This window comes from Myotis nattereri (genome assembly GCF_964212035.1).
Source record: "Myotis nattereri genome assembly, chromosome: 1".
NCBI lineage: Eukaryota > Metazoa > Chordata > Mammalia > Chiroptera > Vespertilionidae > Myotis > Myotis nattereri.
This window is the reverse complement of record NC_138075.1, coordinates 11,879,176-11,900,941: the sequence shown is the minus strand read 5'-3', so window position 1 is coordinate 11,900,941 and position 21,766 is coordinate 11,879,176. Positions and strand designations below refer to the sequence as shown.

At 44.8% G+C, this 21,766-nt stretch overlaps 1 protein-coding gene across 1 annotated transcript in view; it reads right to left on the bottom strand.

The window, feature by feature from the left end:
* The window catches only part of EFCAB11 (EF-hand calcium binding domain 11), a 132,247-nt gene that overhangs the window by 81,579 nt on the left and 28,902 nt on the right, over positions 1 to 21,766 (bottom strand). The gene's annotated exons all lie outside the window — the stretch shown is intronic.

Genomic DNA, 21,766 nt, shown 5'->3' with positions numbered 1-21,766 from the left:
TTGTCTATGTTAAATGTAAACTCATTTTTCAAGCTGACCTGCTAAAACGCATAGGTTTTATTTTATTTTTTTTAAATTTTATTGAACTTATTGGGATGACATTAATATAATTATACAGGTTTCAGGTGTACAATTCTGTACTACATCATCTGTATATTGTATTGTGTTTACTACCCCAAATCAAGTCTGTTTACCCCCCCTCTTTTACCCTCTTCTACCTCTGCCCCCTCCCCTTTCCCTCTGGTAATCACCATACTGTTGTCTGTGTCTATGAGGATTTTTTTGTTTTGTTTTGCTTTGCTTAACCTCTTCACCTTTTTCACCCAGCCTCCCACAACCCCCCGCTGACAGCTGTCAGTCTGTTCTCTGTATCCATGAGTCTCTTTCTATTTTGTTAGTTTATTTTGTATAGCCCCAGAACCATTAAAAAAAAATAATCCCACTTTTATAAAAGCAAAGATCATTCTGTCTGAAATGAAGTTTCATTTTTTAAATTTCATGATTTTGAAAACACACACATATACTCCTGGAAGCCATCGTCATTTCCTGTGAAAGAAAATGTTATTGGGACACAGCAGTATCACAAAAGTGAAATATACACTGTCAAAAAAAGGCTGTTTTTGCTATTTGGCAGATACAGAGCTTGTTTCCATATAGTGGGTAGGAGAGAGGGGAAGAAGCAACTCCAGGTGTTTGCAAACCTAGAACACAAGGTTTTTTAAACTTAGAATTGTGAAAATGTTAGCATTTTAAACATCGATATTAGCTTTGGGTTATATTCAGGAAAGTATAAGAGACAAAACAGAATTATTGTATTGGGGCATGTAAATAATCACAATTTATTACCTACTTTTAAGACCCTTTCTATAGAAATGTAAATTTTAAAATGCACTGACTGCGGTTAAAGACGCATCTCAAACAAACCTCATCCTCTGTGTGCACACAGTGGGAACTGGGCGCAGATGGGAGCCTATTGGGGGGAGGTGTATTCCCAAGATCACCCTCAGGGATAGCGATTTGCTATTTTTTGCTACCATCTGTGATCAAAGTCAGTCACAGGTCAGTTCAGATCAGAAAGCAGAGAAATCAACTCTACCTCTTACTTTTTATTTTTTTGGTTAATTCTCACTGAAGGACATCCTTTCCATTGATTTTTTTTTTTTTTAAAGAGAGAGTGGAAGGGAGGGGGAGTGGGAGAAAGGAGAGAGAGAAAGATCAATGTGAGAGAGCCACATCTATGGGTTGCCTCCCTCACGCGCCCCAACCGGAGCAGGGAATCGAACCTGCGACCCTTTGGTTCGCAGGCCTATGCTCTCACTACTGACCCATGCTGGCCAGGGCTCAACGCTACCTCTTGATGGGAAGAAGGTCAAGCCACTTTGCACAGGGCTTACTGACAGGGGTAGGGAGCTGTGACCATCCTTACACACAACCAATCCCACAATCCGTGAAGGCGTGTGGTCCTTTTCCAGTGTAGTGGGTCTCTGAATAAGGCTTGGGGGGTTCATGGGAGATCTTCACTCAGTGAGTTCAAGGTGAGAGATTTACTGCAGTTACCATTAACCCTTCTATCCTCACACGTGCACATGGGCATGGGCCTTGCACTCTCGCAGGCACAGCAATGTCCCAGGTGTGTGAGAGGCTGCGTCCCCACCCCGGGGCACCACTGAGCAGCGGATCAGACGGGAAGAGCTGTGCTGCAATGCAGGCAGGCAGCACGTGCTTAGCGCAAAATGAGGGGCCCGACCTCACAGACGGACTGGTCACCGAGGAGTGGACTGATCAGAACGCCCATGGAAGAGGGGACCCGACCTCACCCCAAGGAAGGGGCAGGGCTCAGTGGAAGGCACAGCAGGTGCAGTGGAAGGCACATCCCAGAAGGGAGTCACCATGCCTCAAGGGGCCACGTGGGAAAAATGCAGGATGTGTTTAGGTAACTGGCTCCTCGGTTAGGGGAGAAGTTAGCAGAAGAACCTAAGAGGAGGGTAGGAGCCAGAGGGTAGCCAACGTTGAATTCTGAGTTCAGGACTTTGACCTTTACCCTGTACACTTAGGTGAGGCCTAGACCCCCAGACTAAGGAGGTGGGAAGAGGGTCGACAGCAGAAAGACACTGAACATGCAAAGGGACTGGGTGATTGAATAGATCCAAGCAAAGACAGAAGGGAAAATCAATGACTGCAAGAACGAATCTGAGAAAACCGCGGTGTCACTGACAGAAATCGAAAGACAGAGCTGACTCGAGGACAAGGATAATGACTTCCACCTTAAAGATGACGAACTGAAGGAGACAACAAGCACCTGGGAACGTTTTCAGCCATTTATTAACTGTGTGGCCTTGGGAACATTATTTACCTCTCTAAGCTCAGTTTTCGTATCTGTAAAATAGGAATAAGAGTGTACACCTCATTGGGTTATTGTGAGGAGTAGATGAAATAATGGATATCTGGCACCCATTAAAGCACACAAAAAAATGACATACTTTTGTCATCATTACCCAATTTATCACTTGACAAATAGCCCCAATGACTCTTTTGTGTCACATGAACTCATGACTATCTGATAAACCTCTTATTGGGTCTTTTCTCTTTCTCTCTCTCTCTCTCAATACAACAGATAATTTAAAACATTCTATTCTAATGGCAGTCCTTATAAATTTTCCACAGCGTTTGGGCCCAAGCAATTTATAACCTGGAGAAGGCTCCAATTCTACGACAAATTTATCACTGCAAACCATTAAAACTAGTATATCAGCTGGCCCATCAGGATTAGATGTGAACATCTGATGGCTATGGTCTTTCCTGGAATCTCCTAACCCGTTGTCGGACATGCTATCCATCGCACCACTGGTCCAGGCTGCGACTGTGGTTTTTCCTAAAAAGCATTACCCAGTAGTTTAAATAAGGCTATACTGTACATTGAAAAGCTTGAAAATATATATATATATATATATATATATATATATATACTAGTATTGTACATGACTTAATAATAATTTGCCACATTCTAAGGGATCACTTTGAGATGAAAGTTTTCTCTTTTGCTTTCTTTGTTTGGGATTTAAAAAAATAAGATTAAATAGAATACAATTCTATAGTAATAATACAGCCACAAAGGGGACATTAGAAATGGGGAAACTGAGAGAAGGTAAACCCCGGGTGAGTCTGAGAATTTAACACTGTAATTCTTAGCAAGCCTGGGAAGAGATAAGCACAAATATTTATCATGTACACGGTAGGTGCTTAATAAACACTTGTTAAATAATGTTGAGTGAAATGGATGAAACCAAATTATTTGCTTTTTCTTTTGTTCTTCATTTCTTGCCATTAGATCATGCACACTATTTTTTTTTATATATATTTTATTGATTTTTTTACAGAGAGGAAGGGAGAGAGATAGAGAGTTAGAAATATCGATGAGAGAGAAACATCGATCAGCTGCCTCCTGCACATCTCCTACTGGGGATGTGCCCGCAACCCAGGTACATGCCCCCGACCGGAATCGAACCCGGGACCCTTCAGTCCGCAGGCCGACGCTCTATCCACTGAGCCAAACCGGTTTCGGCCATGCACACTATTAATGATCACTTTCTTTAGAGTCGGTAGACAAGAGGCATGGAAACGGAGACTTGAAGTCCTTCAGAAGAGGAGGCTGAAATCCAGAGAGGCTAACAGGTTTGCCCAAGTCAGTTTCCCCTAATATGGGATCCAGGCCTGGAGAACAGACCCACAGCCTCGGGTACATCCCACTAGCCTCCGGTGTAGAAGAAAGAGCTATGGAGAAACTCAAGCCAGTCAATTTTGTGATTTGTTTCAAGGTCTAACAAAAGGCTGAGATAGATTCTGAGAAATGTGGACTTCAATTATTTGAGCCATAAATGTTTCCCATTATGATGTTTAAACAGTTCATGACAGTCTAAAATATAGACTTTTTTTGCCATTAGCGCAGTCACATCTTACAGGATTGCAGTATGAGGGTTTTTTGATATTTTTATCAAAAGATTTTATGGCCAAATTGTCAGAAATCAAGGGGGGTAAAATGTACAATTCAGCTAGTGTTTTCCTATATCCACAGCTGTAGGTCTATGAAAAGGGTTATAGCCATAGATTATATAGCTCTATTTTTGACTGTGAAAATTTATATGCTGTCTAGATCTTTATTCTATTGAAATTGAACTGAAAAAGGGCCCTTCAATAAAATGATTCTTTCAAAATCTGTAAACTGTAGTAGATCTGACTGATAAAAAGACTCAAAATCCCTTTAAAGGGTGCCCATGGGGAGAGATACAAAAGGGAAGGCGAAGGTTGTCCCTTGCATGATGGGTATGTTTATTTGTGTTTCCAATCTGGAGTCAGGCTGTCTGGATCAAAGCCAGATTCTATCAGTTAATGTGACCTTAGCCAAGTTACTCAGCCACTCTGTGCCTCAGTTTCCTCATCTGTAAAATGGGGTGATAACAGTAGCCACGTCAGGGGCTTGTTGTGTGGCTCAAATGAGTTAAGACAAGCAAGCACGTAGAACAGGTCTTGGCACACAGTAGGCACTTGATATGTGTTAGGTATTCTGATCACTCCTCCCTCATGTCTACTTACCTTACCAACTACATCTTTCCATCTAGGGATTCGTTAAAACCTAACTCAGTTGTTAAGTTCCTGGATTGCCCTGGCTGAAACGAAATCCTTTGTTCTTCCACAGTGGGCACCACTTTCTACCTTACCTTATGGCCACTCCATGAGACTGTCCCTGCCCGAATGGTGGCCCCGAAAGTTCCCTTCTCAATGCCTTGCACGTGCATGTGCTCATAACTATCTGTGGAATCAATCAACATACTGAGTTGTCTTCTATTGCCTTACCAGCTAGTAGCTGCTGTTATCACTATTACTAAGGAGGAAAGGCTGGTCTTAGGAGGCCCAAAGGCAAAGTTGAGACAAACATCATGACTGCCCTCAGGAATAAAGCATAATTTATGAAATGCAAAGCTAGTTTGATTTCATAAAACTAAGGGAATTTCTGGAACAAAATCAGCACAGGATAAAACCTCAGATTTAAAAGAAAGCCCACTTGGTCTGTATCCCCTCCCCACCCACCCAAAATGGGCAGCGTGTAGCATTGCTGTCATCTCTCAATTACCCAAAGTGAAGAGGAGTGGCCCTTCCAAGATAAATGCCCATCTGGCTGTGGCCAATTACTCCAGCAGTCAAAAACCTTTTACATTCTCCTGCCTCTTTCTCTAGGATGATGTAGACGCCTTCATACAAACATCAATAAACAGTGAGTGTCTACACTATGGGCCAGACATAGTGTTTTTATATGCAGTCACTCATTTAATCCTCCAAACAACTCTATGATGTAGATTCTCTTCGTTTCTATAGTTTATTGATCAGGAAACTGAGGCACAGAGAAGTTAAGTAACTTCCCCAAAGTATACTGGCTAGTTCAACTCATCTTATTTCAATCCATCTTCCCACATGTACTGTCCAATACGGGGGTGCAGTGGGGACCAGTGTGGAATACCTAGGATACTCAACTGCTGGTTGGAAAAAGAGGGTCAGAGGAATGCTCTCAGGTGCAGGTCTGGGCTGGTCCAGGGAGACAGGGGGCCAACCATGTGAGTTACAAAGACTTTCAGAGGTCAGAGGAGTTCAGGCTAGATGCAAGCCGACCCCAAATCCTAGTGGATACAAACTGGTAGGCAAAGCAATGGAGTCTCTGGGCAACAGGAATATGGGAGACCCAGTGGATGGCCCAGATGACACATTCGTTTTAGAGCAGACAGCCAGGAGCTTGGGAGAAGGCAGCGGTCTAGCCTTAAAGGCAGGAAGCTAGAAAAGGGGAGTTAGAGTTTGAAAGAAGCCTTCGTGCTAATCAGGAAAACACAAGAAGCTGGACATGCTGAGCTGGACACACACTGTGGGGATAAGGAGAAGATGAGTTTGGGAAGGTGGTGCCTGGGATCAGCCCAAAGAGAGGCTACCCTTGCCACGTTCAAGCCAGTCTCCACACCACGAGAGGAGAGATCAGGAAATCCAGAAATCTGATGATCACGTCACTTCCCTACACGTTTCAATGGCTTCTCAATGTCCTCAGGATGAAGTTCAGACTTCTCAACAGTTTACAAGGCCCTTTATGACCTGGCCGCCGCCTACCTCTCCACTCTCATCACTCTGCATGTATCCTTCTGGTGCCACCCACCCACCCAGATAAATGAAAACAAGTGTCTTCAAGAGCAGACTGTACCGACCACCCTCAGTTATCCAAAGTGCTCTCCTGTTGACCTCCACAGAGGCGCTCTGCCCAGAACCCACCCTCCCCCTCCCTGCCTGGCTCTTTCCATCACTCACGGCTCACACTGGCTGTCACTTTCTCACCGCCCCATCCCCAGCCTATAAAGCCCCTCCTGTATTTTCCCACAATGCTTGGTGGTCATCTTTCGGGATAAACTATCTTAGATTCTAACTACCTCTCTCCCCAACTGGACTACAAGCTCCTAGAGGGCAGGGCTCTGTCTGTTTTGTTTACTGTCATATAGTCCCAGTATCTGCAATGCAGTCGATGCTAACTAATATTTGTTACCAAAATCAAGAAAGATATAAGACTGAGGGGAGAAGTACACAGGGCAGAGCCACCTCCTTTAGTGACTGGGGGGCAAAGAGACAAGAGTGTATGCCGTGTGTGAAGTACGAGGTGAGGGCCATACATACAACCAGGAGTCCAGGGAGGAAGTGGAAACATTAGCAAATATCAAATCAAGTTCAGGCTCTGATTTGAAAGCCACACAGTGTGTCCAATGTAGTCACAAGAATCTAGGTGTCTGCTGAGTACCCAGGTCACTTCGAGTGCCGAGAGCTTCACTCGGAAGACATGAGAAGCTGGCTCTGGAGTTTTTATCTCGTGGGAGAAGCAAGAAGAAAGACAGAGGAGAGAGAACCCAAGGATTCAGGAAAGTACACTGACCTGAGCCCACTGACTGGGGGACCGGGAAAAACCAAGAACGAAATAAGAGAACTGGGACGCTGAGCTACAGTATTGGGATGTGGCAAAGGGAAACAAACCATCAAGGTATTTTGTTTTCATCATTAACAAAAGTGCGCCTAGGTCACATGCTATGGATCGGGCTTGGGGGAAAGCAAGACAAATTAACCTAAGGTGACTCGCTTTGTGATTGCTTAAAGCAAACAACTTTTAGCAACATTAAGAAGCCAGCTAATAAAATAAACAGAAATGCAGTCGAAGGAATTTCAACATGAAAATTGGGGGGGAGAAGGGGAAAAGAACTCCACAAAGCAAAAGAGACAAAATACAAGACTAACCCAACAAAAGCTAAACCCAAAAATGGGCATCGCCCTGTGCCCTGGAGGACGGCCCAGGAGAGTGCCTTTCCACAAGGACTGCTTCTGCCTCCAGTGTGGAAAACTTCAGCTCCAGAAAGGCTGGGGCAGGCGGCAGCCACTGTGGGTGACATGGGAAGCACGGAGGGTGGAGAGGCGGCAGATCACGTGTGATTTCAGGTGCTGTAGATAAACACTGGAACCTTCCCCTACCAAGACAGGATCAGGCAGCCCCCTCCCCCTCGCTCCCCCCGTGCACGGCCAGGGATAAGAAACCAGTCCAGGTCATAGCGGAGAAACCTGCCAGCCTTCTCTTCTCCCTGTGCAGACAGGAAGGCCCTTGTCAATACATCCAGGCTACGACCCTAGTATCTAAAGTGTAGAGATGGCCCTAACCGGTTTGGCTCAGTGGACAGAGCGTCGGCCTTTGGACTGAAAGGTCCCAGGTTCGATTCCGGTCAAAGGCATGTATCTTGGTTGCGGGCACATCCCCAGTAGGGAGTGTGCAGGAGGCAGCTGATTGATGTTTCTCTCTCATCGATGTTTCTAACTCTCTATCCCTCTCCCTTCCTCCTCTCTGTAAAAAATCAATAAAATATATTAAAAAATAAATAAAGTGTAGAGATGAATGAATCCAGCCAGGTAGCCCAAGTGAAACAAGGCATGGGCAGCTATCTGTGCCCCTGGATGCTGGGGGCAGGGTCCTCTGGGTGAGAGCTCAGCTTGCCCCTCGGTTTTGCCCTGGGGTAGGCACAGCAGCCACAGCAGTGACCCTAGCAACAATGACCTTCACCCCACGGAAACAGTCCCCCCACACCCAAGCCCCTGCCCGAGCGTTTGTTCTGTGCCAGGCACAGAGGTAGGCCCTTTGCATGATTCTCTCTGAGAACCCTCCCATCAACCCCTCGTCACCTTCATTTCATTTCATAGCCACTCACTCTACAGACAAGGGAGCCAAGGCGAATGGAGCCGCTTTTCAAAGGGATCACAGCCAGTAAGCAACGGGGCAGGGCTTCAGACCCAGAGAGTTCTCCCAGAACGTGCTCTCTTACAACAGACTTGGCCAGAAGCCCATGGAGGAGGCAGCTAACCAACAAGCACTTACTAACTGCAGCATGATACGTAGGTACTGTGGACTGGGCTAGGTGAAACGGGGATAAGATGGACTCCTTAAAAACAAGAAGACCAAGAATTCCTTTCACTTACACTAAAAAAATTATTGAACTTTATTAGCTTTTTTATTTTTTTTTAAAAAAAGGACCCCCTACTCTTAATATTATCACATCTATCCAGCAAGTATTTAGGTTGTCCCAACCCCTACGAAGACTAGCAAAACAAAACAAAACGAGAGTTGGTAAGAGACAGCTCAGGGTTTTTTTTGTTTTTGTTTTTTGGGGTTTTTTTGGTTGGCAGGACCCAAAATAACAGAGTTATTTAGCTTCAAACACTGGGAGACTTGAGAATCTAAAGTTCCTTAAAATCTCCTTAAGTACAGCATTGCTTTTTGCTCAGATTTTACATTGCTTTCTTTATTGAAATTTCTGTACACTAATATGTGCTTTTTTCTTTTTTCGCATGACCTATTTTCCGATGGGACTGAGGGGGGGGGGGGGCATCGCAAATGCATATTTAAAGCCACAAAAATATTTAAATTCTCCCTATTTTCCTCCTACATTTTTAGTGCTTCCTATTTGAGATGAAGGATAAAACCTCATGTGTGAGATTAATTGTAATGATGAAAGAATGCTAGGCAGTTGCTTAAGAAACGAGAACAACAAAGGAATAAACTACTGCAGGCAGCACCAGGACGGGAATGACACTGCTCTGTGTACTCGATTTCCATGGCAACTAGCAATGGGAAGATGAATGTTTCATAGTCACTCGGCGCTGCGGTGAGCGTCTATAAATCAAACTTGCATAAAGAGCACACGGTTTCTGCTGTGGGCTGTACTCAGAGCCGGCTTTATTTTCCTGTTACTGTATAATTATGGATAAGAAGCACAAAACAATGAGGTCACTTTTAGTGGGGAACAAACTCAGAAATTACTAATACACCTGCAGCAGGCGATGCCATTCATCCAGCGAGAGACAGAGGCAGGCGAGGCAGAGGCTGACTGAAAGCCCTGCCCGCCCTGTAGGGCTCAGACGCGGGCTCGTCTGCTCAGGCTGAGCACTGCCCTCCCTTTCGCTCTCTCTGCTCTGAAATGTGTGGCGGTTGGAGCACCTTAATTAACTGCCTTGGATACAGTCGAAGTTTGCATTCTGACAGCTGGGCAGAAATGATACTCCGTGTTTAATAGGAGAGTTTGTGGAGGCTGAACAAGCATCCACTTGTTTTTATCTACACTGACAATGGCTCATCGGGTGGCAGTTAGGATGGGACAGTAATGCATTGGCACAGAGTTGGGGGTCGGGGGTCCTGAGTTTTGACCCAGGTCAATGCCGCTGTGGGTAGGTCGTTAAGTTTGCCTCGTCTCCATCTTCTGAGCTACACAATAGGACAGACGGGCATCCGTGATTGCTCAGGTGGCTGCCACCACCGGATTCCATGATTCTGGAAACTCTAACTCCCAAAGGTCTGAATCTATCAATCCGATCTAACCAAAGATGTTAGCTGTGCTGTTCCTCAAAAAATATGTTCCTGCCTCAAAAAATATGTTCCTGTCTAGCTGGTGTGGCTCAGTGGTTGAGCCTCGACCTATGAACCAAGAGGTTACAGTTCGATTCCCAGTTAGGGCACATGCCCGGGTTGCGGGCTCGATCCCCAGTAGGGGTGTGCAGGAGGCAGCCCATCAATGATTCTCTCTCAACATTGATGTTTCTAGCTCTCTCTCCCTCTCCTTTCCTCTTTGAAATCAATACAAATATTTTAAAATATAAATATATTCCTTATACTGGACATATAACAGTTAAATGCTATACTGGCTAAGGCACCTAGTTAATAGAGTTTTATGATTTTACTATTTATTGAAGCCTTCTTTGGACTTGTTTCAACCTTCCAAACACAGAATATGCTGTGGAAAATGTAATAAAAACAGTTTTGTTTGTTTTTAAAATATGTTTTTATTGATTTTAGAGAAGAAGGGAGAGGGAGAGAGAGAGAGAAAAAAAACACCATCAATCGATTTGCCTTCCCGAACACATCCTGACTGAACCTACAACCTGGGCATGTGCCCTGACCAGAAATCGAACTGGTGACCTTTCGGTGCACGGGATGACCCTCAACCAACCGAGCCACAGGGGCCAGAGTACAATCAGAGTTTTTAAACGTTCTAAAATAAGTTATTTGCCCGGCCGGCATGGCTCAGTGGTTGAGTGTCCACCTATGAACCAGGAGGTCACATTCAATTCCTGGTCAGGGCACATGCCCAGGTTGCAGGCTCAACCCCCAGTTAGACACATTTCTCATCATTGGTGTGTCTGTCTCTCTCTCTCCCTCTCCCTTCCTCTCTGAGACCAATAAAAAAATACATATTAAAAAATAAATAAAATAAATTATTTTACAGGCAATCCTACACTGATTTTTATAATGTTATAAAAATACACAAATTAAATAATCCACCTGTTACATGGATAAGGGTTGCCCAGCAGGAAGCATCTGCTTCTTCTTCTTCTTCTTTTTAATATATTTTTATTAAGTTCAGAGAGGAAGGGAGAGGGAGAGATAGAAAATCATTGGTAGGCTGCCTCCTGCATGCCCGCTGCTGGGGGTCGAGACCTCAACCCGGAAACGAACCTGGGACCCCCTCAGTCCTCAGGCTGATGCTCTATCCACTGAACCGAACCGGTTAGGGCGAAGCACCTGCTTCTTTAAGTCCGCAGCTCTCAGAGGTGAGCTGAGGCGCCCCTGGCGTCGTCTTTGGAGCAGTGATGCTCAATAAAAGTGTGTGGAACAAGTGAATGGGTGGACAAACGCTGAGTAATACCTCCGCTCCGCCCGTCAGCAATCACGCGTTCCCTTCCTCAATTTTCAATGTTTAATCAGATTCAGGCCAACACATACATATCTCCAGGAGAGACAGGCAGACATAACTAGGTTTCTCTTTTGTGAGTCTGAGTCCTTACAAAATCTGTGTGGAACTTTACAGCCTAGAAAGATCTTTTCACTAGTGAAGCACAAGGCCTTGTCCTAAGGCCTGGTCCACGCCTGGGGGTATGGTGTGGGCCCCAAAATAATGAGCCACTGCCCTGGCTGGTGTGGCTCGTTGGTTGGAGCATCGACCCATGCACCGAAGAGTCGAGGGTTCAATCCCTGGTCAGGGCGCGTACAGGAAGCAACCAATCAATGTTTCTCTACCACATGATGTTTCTCTCTCTTTCTCTCCCTCCCCCTCACCCGCTAAAATCAATAAAACTTACCCTCAAGTGAGGATTTAAATGTGTGTGTGTGTGTGTGTGTGTGTGTGTATCTGAGCCGAAGTCTCTGCTTCAAACCGGGGATGAAGGGTAAACAAGATCCAAAGACCACTCCTGACCCTCATCTAACGCCGACCCCAACTCTGGGGAAAGCTGTTACTGTCCCCCTTTTACACACGGGGAAACTGAGCTGTAAAGAATTTATATAAGTGACTGAGAGACGGTTACGAAATAGGTTGGGAAATTCAAAACCAGCTCTCCCTGACTCCGAGGCTCTGAGTGCCTCTCCGGACACATTCAACCAACAGACTCTTGCCCTATGGGACCTCTCGGGCGCTAAAAACAATGGGCTAAAAAGGGCTGAACAAACAAACCCAGCCTCTAAAAGGCACATTAGTAGTGAAATAAGAGTAGTACTAACACGAATCGACATTTCTTCCATCTAAACCCGGCACCTAAATAGGACCAGGAATACGTTACTGCCCGCACCTCCATTCCCCAGGCCGCAGGCTAAAGGCCGTTTCCCGGATGGAGCCAGATGCTACACAACATGTAATTTCCAAAATATGAATAGTACGAGAGCCAATGACATCTTTACAGTTTAGAAATGTATTCTGCTGCTCATCAAAGAGATCTGGGGTGGTTCCTAAGCTTAGAAGATGCAATAATTTGGGCATATATTTTCAGTACTAATTTTTCAAAAACTAATAACGTTTATTAGGAAACGCTCCAGGTGAGCCACCTCTCCTTCCAATTAATTTCTTATCAGAGTTTTTTAGCACCACCAACTGGTGGACTGGATCTACTACACACTGACTTGGCTCTCCCATCTGCTTTGTTCATTAAGAGAGGATCCTACATTTATTTCACAATTAATTTACAGCAAAGTAATTTATTTCCGTCTCTAAATAAAATTAGAAATGACTTTCCTTGTCAATCAAATAAATAACAATCCACTTTGGCTTTTCACATAAGAAGGTATATTTCGGTTAGTAAGTCATTAGAGACAACGAAATCTACTCACTAAAGCTAATTTGATTTATTCGACCATAAGCTCACACTCCAAAAGCAAGGACTAAGAACTATAAAGAAAATTAGAAACTAAGAGAGAAAGAGAGCAAGGTAAATGGTACGGAATACTACGCTAGCCTACAGTGTCTATATAAGACATTAATTTAACTGGAAATCAAAATGAAGAGGCAATTTCACATTTCAAGAATTTTGAGCCTTTTCCACCAAAATTCCTGACTCAGAGATGGATTCTACCATTTGAGGTGTGGCTGTATGTTGCCATTATTTATCCTTCCTCCCTGTTTAATTGAACCGTATTTGGCAACGGAGAGCAGTATACAGCCCAACTGAGCCCTGGGGGCTCAAACCTGATCTCCCTACAATAAATCCATCTGTGAGAATAAGTATTCCTGAAGAAGTCCAATTCCACCCCCCCGACCCCAAACAACCCATTTGTGGATACAAGATGTCTATGAAAAGTACATCCAGCCACTTGTTGTCAGGACAAATTTGTAAGCGGCAGAATGATTCTACACTGTAAAAATTTGCAGAAACTTCTTTACTAAACAATATACAAGAGAAGAAGAAGAAAAAGGGTCCATCCAGTTAACTGAATTTGACCCTGAGGGCAGGGTTCTGTTAGCAAGTTTTCTCAGCTATAATAATGAAAGTGTAATATGCTAATTAGACCAGACATCCTTCTGGACGACCTTCCGGATGAAGCAGGGGCTGCGAGGGAAGCCCGGGTCCCGGGTGCCAGAGGGAAGCCGGTGCCAGCAGCTGGGGGAAGGTCTACTCTTGCATGAATTTTATGCATCGGGCCTCTAGTAGAGTATAAAACTACTGTAGTAACTTTATGATGATAGCAGTTTAAATCTCTATACAAATGCGTGGTCAGGTTCATGTGTTTTAAAAGCCTCTGAGTCTAAATCTGCAATTGCAAACCCAGGGAAGAAGACAATCTGTAAGAGGCCCAGATAAAATTAAGGGCCAGCAGCGGCTCTACCCAATTTAATACATACTCTGAACATGCAAACTTTGCTCAACCTCATTCTGTCCCTTTGCTCGTTTGTTTGTTTATTCGTTCACCCATTCATTCCTGCATTCACTGAATGCTTTCTCCACAAACAGCTGAATTCTGCAAAAAGGGACCAAGTGCGAGACTCTCCTACTGCCCCCTCCCCGCCTTGATCTGCCATCTCCAAGTCAGAGAAGATTTCTGCTTGAAATCACAAATGGGTTACCAGGAACCCTGACAAGACGATGACTTGGCTTAAGACAAGCATTTTTTTAACTTGTATTTTTCTTCCTAAACACATTCTTTAACTTGAGTCCTGAATGACCCTTAATGTCAAGTGTACTTAGACATTTTAATTGTAAATTCCATCCACTGTACTATTGTTATTAGGCAGTAGTATTCTTTATTCAAAAGAATTTTTTATTGATTTTTAGAGAGAGAGGAAGAGAGAGGGGGGAGAGGGAGAAGGAGAGGGAGATGGAGAGAGGGAGAGAGGGAGAGAGAGAGAGAGAGAGAGAGAGAGAGAGAGAGAGAGAGAGAGAAGAGAGAGAAACATCAATGTGAGAGTGAAACATTGATTGGCTGCCTCCTGCACATTCCTTACCAGAGATCGAGCCTGCAACCCAGGCATGTTCCCTGACTGGGAATCGAACCGGCAACCTTCCGGTTCCTGGAATGACGCCCAAACGAGTCACACAGGCCAGGGCTAGGCAGTGGTATTCTTAAATCAAAAGAGCCAGTAAAGGAGACCCAAGCAGAGGCCGTGACCCTGTCGGCGAAGCCGAAGGCAAGGTCACATGCAATGCACAGCAGTGGGAAAGGTTTGGTACCACCGTCACAGGGAGCAAGCCGATCCATCGTGTGTGACAAAGCTAGTGAAGTGACTTGGGTTGAGATCCCGAGAAGGATCCTGAGGCTCATCAGAAGAGTGCAGGCCACAGGCCCAGGAGGAGACCGTGATGGCACACATGCCAACTGTTTGCCATCCCGGAAATAGGGAACCAAGGGCAGGTGAGGGAAAGTTCTCCCGGACGGCAACAGGGTATCACATGACCCAAGGGACAGGTGTACCAGGCCTCAGCACAGAAAGCATTAGGAAGTGTCACACAGGATCGGGGCTGGGGGACTGTGCACAGAAGATGGGCTCAGGTAGTCCAAACTCTTGGGTCAAGTAGGCACAACAGTTTGCCTGGACTGCGAGGTTGGTCCCATTGTGGGTCAAGGTCGACAACAAGCTCCAAAAAGGTTTACAGAGCTCACAGATCTCTCAGACGTCACACTTGCAGAGAGAGGGAGAGGGAAGTGGGTTGTGGTATATGTGTTTGGGGAGAAGGTAGATGCACTGCAGAAAGGCATGTGGTAAGCTCGCTTCAGGTCTCCGATTGGCACAGAGCACATCCAACTACTGGAGCCCAGTTCAAAGCTCAGGCCCCACCCGGCCGGCATGGCTCAGTGGTTGTTGCGGGCTCAATCCCCAGTGTGGGGCCTTCAGGAGGCAGCCAATCAAAGATTCTCTCTCATCAATGATGTTTCTATCTCTCTCTCCCTCTCCCTTCCTCTCTGAAATCAATAACACTATGTTTACAAAAAAAAAAAAAAAAGCCAAGGTCAGACTGCAGGCTGATCAGAACCAAGGTGGGGCCTTTGGTCACAGGCACAGCCTGAGGCCTGGCTCACAGTGAAGACAAGGAGCGGAGAGTGAAGGAGAACAGAGGTGGGTGGGGAGGATACAGCAAGGAGGAGAACCACGGGTCCAACAGGAACCAGCAGCCAGGATCAGCCACCAGTATCTGGTTCTGGGCTTGTGAAATTCTAAGTCCCAGGAGTGGGAGAGGCGATGAGGTGAGTGATGGGCAGGAGAGAGTGGGAAACGGTAAAGGGCATTAGTCTTGCTGCCTCTCCTGGTGACAGGCAGGGATGAGGGAAAGAGCAGGAACCAGTAGGCGCCACACGCAGTCTGCAGTGCATTTAATTACTATTTCGCCCTGATTTTCTCCAGCAGCAGGTTGCAACCAAGGAGGGGAGACAGGCAGGTACTGCGAGCAGCCGGGAATGATAAAGCACCACATTGAACTCGGCAGCTGATGCAAAGGGTGTTGTTCCAGCTGAATCAAAGCATAACCCTGCCTTATAAAGAGACAACTGTGGATTCAGGTTAGCACCCCCACCCCAGTGAAAATGATAAAAACCTACTTATTGATTTTAAATATGTTTTGTTTTTCCAGTGTATTTGGCAAAATCCTTTGCAACTGTGATCGACTTCCAAAGGCAACACGGGTAACACATGGCTTCCCATCAAAGCAACCCCAACTGGGATGCCTGCTACAGTTTCATGTGATAAAAATGTTGCATCAGCTTCCTTTTGTACATTTTTTTGTAAACAGTTCCTTTTGTTTATATCGCAGATAACCAACTGAAACCTCAAGTATAACAATCAAACCAAACCAATTCATATGAACAAGGGAAAGCTATATAATTACACAACTGGCTTATCAGGAACATTTCTGGGCAGAGAGACATGCCAACCATGGGGATAAAAAGGCATGGTTCCCACTCTCCAGACATCTATACTGTTAAAAGAAGTGAGAAGAGGCCCACCCAATGAAGGGTCACAGGTTCAATTCCCAGTCAGGGCATCTACCTGGGTTGCAGGTTCAATTCCTGGCACCAGTAAGGGTGCATGCAGGAGGCAACCAATTGATGTGTCTCTCTCACACTGATGTTTCTCTCTCTCTTGCCTCCCTCCCACACGCTCTAACAACAACAAAAAATAATAATAATAAATTAAAAAATTGATGGGAAATATATCCTTGGGTGAGGATTAACAACAACAAACAAACAAAATACACACACACACACAAAGAAGTTAGAAGGGAATTAAGAGCACAAGCCTGCCTGAGTATGAAACTTGATTCCACTACTCACCAGCTGGTGACCTTGGACTAGTCCTTTGACCTCTCTGGGCTTATTCCTCATCTGTAAAATGGGGACAGACCCTAACCCATGAAAAGGATTCATTCAGCGCAGTGTCTGGTACATACTAAATCAGTGATGGCGAACCTTTTGAGCTCGGTGTGTCAGCATTTTGAAAAACCCTAACTTAACTCTGGTGCCGTGCCACATATAGAAATTTTTTGATATTTGCAACCATAGTAAAACAAAGACTTATATTTTTGATATTTATTTTATATATTTAAATACCATTTAACAAAGAAAAATCAACCAAAAAAATGAGTTCGCGTGTCATAGGTTCACCATCACTGTACTAAATACTCAGTAAATGCCAGCTGCCAGTGTCACCGTGGCTGCTGATGTAAGATGCATCAATGTGGCCAGCGCTGCTGGAGTGCTAAGGAAGAAGAGAGCTGATGTGGGCTGGAGTGACCAGGGAAGGCGAAGCTTAAGGCAGGGATACCATTTAGGTATGTGGATGCAAGAGAAGAGAGGGAAGTGAACCTGGCATGAGCAAAAATGCTACAAGAGAAATGAGACAGGATCAGTACAGAGCAAGTATATCAGAAGCAGGGAGTAGAATTTTTGATGTTGGAAATGCTAGGAGAATTGCTAAAAAGGCGTGCCAGGTCTGTGTGCAGGGTCCTTGTAAGTCAGGCTGAGGAATCTAGATGTTATCAGGTAGGCAGTGAAGAGCTATTGAAGTTAAGGAGTACCATCAAAAAGTAATGCTAAAGCCTGGCCTCTGTGGCTCAGTGGCTGAGTGTCGTCCCAGGCACCACAAAGTCACTGGTTCGATTCCCAGTCAGGGCCCATGCCCTAGTTACGGGCTCGATCTCCAGTGGGGGATGTGCAGGAGAAAACGGATGGATGTTGATGTTTCTCTCACATCAATGTTTCTGTTTCTCTCTCATCGATGTTTCTGTCTCTTTCCCCCCTCCCTTTCTCTCTCTCTAAAATCAATATAAACATTTTAGAAAACACAAAAACAGTAATGCTAAGTGACTCTCACTATCCAAAATTTAACTAGAAGTGTAACCAGTGATTTTCAAACTTTAATGTGCAGATGGACTGCCCAGGGATCGCATTAAAGTAAACACATCTGACTCAGTAGTTTGGAGTGAGGCCTGAGATTAGGCATTGCTGACAAGCTCCCTGCTGGGCTGCTGCTGGTCTCTGGAGCCTCTCTGAATGACAAGAACGTATCTATTCAAGGTAGCCGAGGGGAGGAGAGTGACTGCAGGGGAGGCAGGTAGACAAGATGGCTAGACACGAGGTAGCAAAGCCACAGGTCAGCCTGTCACAGACAAACACAGCCCTGGAAATCTTTGGTTCTGATTTTAGGCTATATGTTCAGAGAATAACCAAAACTGTGAAGTGTAACTCTTCATTCTGACCCTATTTTTTTCTTGACATCGAAAACAATGTTAATTTAAATGCCTCATATAAAATGGAAATTTCTCCTATTAGGTACACGTTTTTCTTATTTTATAAACACAACACACAATTTCATCAAAATTTTCATCTGGAAGTTACCTATCAACTACAAAAGAAAAATGTTAAGAAATGGATTCCTTCTAGTAGAAAGGAAAATGGCATGAATATATTCATGATGTGCGGCTATTAATAACTTCAAGGGTGACTGAAAGGGTCCGCAACATTAGGTCATAAGAAAGACACCATGGCAGCCGCTTCTTGTGTGACAGGTGGATTAAGAGAAAAACAGCCTGGGTGCTATTACAGCGAGAACAGCGTATTCAACCACATATGCAGACGAGAGATGAGATACACTGGCCCTAACACCTGTTACAGTGACATCTCAAACACCACACCCTGGGCTGGGTGGCTGTCAGGCCCAGCCGTGTCCTCTGGAGAGCGCGCTTTGCCACGCCGACAGAGCACATCTGTATTCAAGCTGGGGTGGATTCTGAGTAAAATCTGTGAAACAGAGAAAATAAAGAAGACTGCCAGGCCACTCTGCCAGGATAGATCACCCCAGCAGTGAGTTTCAGGGCTGGAAGGAGCCTGCCAGACCCTGTAAGACAGACGACACCCTCCTTTCCGAGATGAGGAGAGTGCAAGCCGGAGAGGCTCGGAGACTTATGGGAAGTCAGGGAAGTGGCTGAGCTGGGACTAGAACTCGAGTCTCTCGATACCCAGGCCCTGGGGCTCGCTGCACCTCATGACCTTAACAAGGCATCAGTGTGGCATTTGGAGAGTAAAACAAAAATACGTAACAAAAGGCATGTTCACTACATAAGCCACTCATTTACATAAAATGGAGTCACTATTCAACACGTACAAAAACTGCGCTGGGGGGAGCGTGATGATGCATACCCTTGTGTACCTGCTTACGTTAGGCTCACATTCTAGTACTGGGAATAATATGGGTGCACCAATAACTATGTATCTTGTTTATGTATAAGCATATTTATGACAGATTAGGAGTTTAAAGCCGAAGCTGGAGTCGATTTCCTTCTAGAGGGTTGGAAAGTGGTGGGTAGGGCCAGCTTTCGAGAAAAATATCTTAACATCTGGGCCTTGAAGGATGAGTAGAACGGACATCTGAATGGATTGAACATAAGAGAGGAATACAATACCTGGACATCCCAAATATGAAAGAGATGAAATAACATATCCTGGGTAACATTAGCTTAACTGAAGAAATCAAAATGACACGTTCTATTTGCAAATCTATGTAATGAAGCCATTATTGTTCTCTCTACGTTTTCCGGTCCAGTTTCTGAGCTTAATTCCTGCATCACCAGTTCTAAAGTTTATGCTGGTAAAAGGATTATCTTCAAACACAAGGATATCATTTTTGTCCAAAGAGCAATATGGATTATGAACCCTCTGAAAGACAAACATTTTCTTGAAATGATTAGACTGTGATTGTTTCTGTAGCTGGATTTTTAAAGTGTAGTTTTATTCAATATGTTACGTGAGGTCATCTCAAAAAGCTGCACACATCCTCGGTGATAGCGTGCGAGAGGGTAAATAGAAAAGGGGATCTCTGACAATAAAATTTTAAAACAAAACAGTTGAAATGAAAACTAAAGCATTACGATTGCAAAGAAAATACACAAATTCATGAAATAAAAATTGAAAACTCAAGAAGGTTCCTTCTTTGGCCATTACACTCACGCACCAGGTAGAGCTGGTGCCGGCGATATGTGGTTACAAAGAACGAGATAGGGTTTCTAGTCGTTTCTTTATACTTTTCTATATACAGAAGCATGTAGATACTTACAGATCAAAAATCGTGTTCACCAAAGTAGGCCCTCACTATAATAACTGCGATTTTGTTGAGGTCCCATGACTACATTGACAAGAGAATCATTCTGATGCATAAAATAATAACCGGGAAATTCTCTTGTTAGAGATTGTCTGAGGAAATGCCGTTTAACACGTCGGCTGCCGGGAGAAAGGAGTCCCAGGAACTTAAAGAACGCAGTGAGGAATGACACTCAAAAAGAGATGCAAATGATTTGCAAAAATAAATGCTACCTGAAATCACTTTCCTATAGGGCCCTGGGCTCAGGAAGACTCCCTTCCATGCAGCAGAACAGAAGAGTCTGTTGGTTCCTCTTATCCAAGCTCATGACAATTCTTCCTTTTATAATGGCTGCGATATAAAGCATATATGAACTTTCTGCCAAGGGACTATCCATTACTCCCTTTTAAAAGTGCCTAAACCACCCTGGCTGGGTTGTTCAGTGGTTAGGGTATCGGCCTGTGAACCTAAGGGTTTCGGCTTGGATTCCTGGTCAAGGGCACGTGCCTGGGTTGCAGGTCAAATCCCAGCCTTGTATCCAGCCCCACAGCGCATGCAGGAGGTAACCAATCGATGACACATCGATGTTTCTCTCTCTCTCCTCCTCCTCCTTCTCCTCCTCCTCCCTTCCAGTCTCTCTAAAAACCCAATGGAAAAAATATCTTCAGGTGAGGATCAAAATAACTAACTAAATAAAACTGCCTAAGCCCCACCCCCACTGACACTGACACTGAAAACGCATTAGTCTACAAGTCATGATGCTCTTACTGTCAACCAATTTTAATATCCCCAAAAGGAGAAGTATACGTTCTATGTTTTCTGCCTTTCTCGTGTAGCATGAAGAATGGAATTCTTACCCCAGAAATATCAGCTATAACTTAAACGCCCCCTGTCGAGCCTGGAGAGCACTTTGGTGCCTCAGTATTTCCGCGTCCCATTAACATCTGACAACCTGCCTGTGCCCTCAGAACCTTGCCCGTCGGGCCAGGGAATGGGCTCCTCGCACACCCAGGTTTCATTTCATGGCTGGGAAGCAGAAGATTCCCAGAGCTCTTTGCCAACTGACGGGGTGGGAAGGCGCAAATCTCAGTGCTTACATGCGATGGAGAAGGCTCCCCGGCGTGGAGGAAACATCCTCTCAAAGGAAAGCGCCAGCCAGATGTATAACAGGGCGCTGCTGGCGGGCAAAGTCAAGAGAGAACATTAAGCCAGCTTCCTGATGACAGCAGAGGCTTAAATCAAGAGCAGAAAATGTTCCCCAAATAAAGCAAAAGGGGCCATCAGAGATGGATGCATAAAAATCCCACGTAGAAAGAGAAAAATGGGAAGCAAAGCCACATGTGGTTATAAGGCTCCTGACTGCATTTTAATGTTCTCTTTCTTCGTTGATAAGAAGTAAATTAATTATAGAGGAAACTGTTAAGTGAGAATTTTACCGTCACTGGGTATGTAGAGTGACAATGGACCAACACCACTTACTTATTAAGTAACTACAATGCATAAAGCAATACGCTGGAACAGTGAACGCTGTAGATAAGCTCATAACCTCAAGGAACTTGTAGCAGTTTACGGAGATAATCCTTAACACAGTATTTTTGTTTACCAAGTAAGGGATTGAAAAAAATACACAACCATCCTATATAATAAAAGCCTAATATGCAAAGTGTCCAACTGTTCAGCCCTTCAACCAGTCGCTATGATGCGCACTGACCACTAGGGGGCAGATGCTCTGACCAGTAGGTTAGCTTGCTGCTGGGGTCCAGCTGATGGGGACTGGGCAAGACGGGCCAGACATGCCCTGGAGCCCTCCAGCGGTCCCTCCCCAGCCG